Source organism: Ipomoea triloba, chromosome 15 (genome assembly GCF_003576645.1).
Source record: "Ipomoea triloba cultivar NCNSP0323 chromosome 15, ASM357664v1".
In the NCBI taxonomy this organism is placed as follows: Eukaryota; Viridiplantae; Streptophyta; class Magnoliopsida; order Solanales; family Convolvulaceae; genus Ipomoea; species Ipomoea triloba.
Window position 1 is genome coordinate 10,452,429 of NC_044930.1, and position 2,673 is coordinate 10,455,101.

The window sequence follows — 2,673 nt, forward strand, 5'->3', positions numbered from 1 at the left end:
TTGGCTCTTCTACGTTGTTCTTTCACTAAAGGAATTATCATTCTCAAGTCAGGAAGCTTGTCCAGAGCTCATTGTCACCGGAGGTCCTTCGCAAACTAGTTCCTGAGATTGAAGCCATTGCCATAACTTCCCTGGAATCATGGGCCAACAAGCATATTATAAACACATTCCAGGAGATGAAGAAGGTCAACTTCCTTTTTCTATTTTACAGTGACACACTACTACCTTTCTATGTGAAAAGACTTGTGCTGTTTTAAAATGTTTCTTGGCATATATAAAAATTATTTAAGTCCGACTCTGCTGACTTTGGTCATCTGGACAAAAAGTATAGAGATGTACTGAATTGAAGGAGAATTACTGCATAATATATAGATAAAGGCTACAATTCTTTCCCCACAAACTTACCAGGAACTGTGTATAACAAGGCCACAGTGGTAAGTAATAAACCTCCCAAACATCAGTCTCCAGTACAGTGCATCTCGTTTGCCTTCGGCCACTGTTATTATTATTATTATTATTATTATTAACGAAACATAACCATCAGAAATTTAAAACAATCGTATATACCTCCGTTTTTACCACCNATAAAAAAAGGTATTCTCATTACCTTCTTTTCTAATAGGGTTTTAAAAAGAAGGTAATGGCATTGGTACTTTACATGTTTTTGTTTAGGGTTTTTAATTGACATATTTTTGTCCAAACGATGTCAAATCCACACATTTAAAGCAATGATTCGGAAATTGTTACTACTCACTGCTTTTACTTCTCATATATGTTGAAAAGGAAAATACTTGGTGTACTCCCACTTTATACTCCAATTTGTACTACCTCTTATATGTTTTTGATGTAGATATTTTTCTGTGGGTCCACATGATGAAAATAATCAATCTTTGTTTGTCACCTCAGGGTAGAAATAAGGGAGTAGAATTTAGGAGTATGTATAGTAGAACTGTACTCTGTTGAAAATCTGTTAAGATCGGAGTTATTTGTTTCTAACTTCAATCATAAACGTAGTGTTTATAGAAGCTATGCATGCAGGTGATTTTGGAATTGCTAAGATGTTGAGGAGTTCTGTTCTGATGAGCTTGCTTCAATTCCTCTTTAAGTACTATACAGTTACACTGGCTGGCTGGCTGTATTGACTATATTTAAAATCGATGTCTTGTTTTTGTATTTCTTCAATTGCTTTCTTGCTGCACTTATTGTTGGAACTCCCAACCAGTTATATGTGCCCTGAACTTCTTGCTGATAGGTATGTGAATTAGATGCCAGACATGGCCTTGTTTGGTAAATGGCTGTTGGCTGATTGGGTTGGCTGTTTGGGTTAGAATGTATGATTTGCTGATAATATTAGCTGATTCTAGAAAGTTGTTTGATAAATTAGCTGTTAGCTGATAATTTTTTGGTATAATTTCTTTTCTTAAAAAGCTAATTGAAAAGGCTGCTTTGAGTAGCCTTTTGAATTTTAGCATTTTGAAGTTACAAAAAGCTTATTAGCCAAACAACTAATAGTGGTCAAATAAGCCAAAATTGGCTGATAGGCTGATTATTTACCAAATAGGGCCATCGAACACGTACATATATATTATGCAAGAGTTACGTTGTAGCTAGGTTCATGTTTGAGATCGAGATGAATTTAATTTGGCATACACATACATACTACTATTTTTATGCATTGACATCAATAACATCTTTTTGTGTATATATGAAATGGCTACATTGAAGCCTGCATTCAAGGCATTTGAAAGTTTCTTTATACTGTTTATCTTTTTCCTGTCTTGTGTCAAGTATTCTATGCTTCAATTCACTGACCTATTAGTCATCATTCATTGTGAAAATACTTCACTGACCTATTAATTAAGTTCCATTCAATTTAAGTTTTCAACTTATCCACGTTTTGATATAAATTCAATATTCAATTGTACTGGATATGTTAAAAATATGATTAATAATTTTGCTTTTTAAGTTGTAAAAGTGTGACCAACAAGCTAAGTAGTACTCCGTAGTATGTTTTAACTAGCTAGCTAGGGAAATGCAAATTGTTCTATATATGCAGGTAGCATGTAATTTTATATTGATTTGTATGTAACTTTGAAATGCTTATATATGGATGAATTGAAACAAAGCATTTAGGCCTATTACATGTAACATTAGATGATGATTTTTTTGAAAATCTTGAAAGTAAGCCTTAGAAAATGAGTGTATGAAACAATTAAAAAAATATGCATATTTCTTATTCAATATGTTTCACATTGTCCACATATAAAATACAAACCGAAAATATAAATTTAGTTAGTATTCAATATTTGAATTAATATATATATATATATATATATATATATATATAACAACTAACCAAATCACAGTATCCATCGTGATATAATACTTTTCTTGCCTACATGAGGGCAAGGAAGGTTGATGGAGACACTCATATCTTCCAAATCAAAAACATAGATGTTTCTGTCATTTTCTTCAATGAAGTATATGCAGTTATTTCTCACATTTGCATTATTGCTATTAATGCAAAATATGCCTCTAACAGATCCTAAAAAAATGGTGCGTTCTCCTATACTTTCCATCTCCACCTATTTTCTTGCGCACAAATCCGCTCTAAAGACTCGTATATTTTCTACCTGCCAATGTCTTTTTGCAAAGTAAATTTTGGTAACTAAT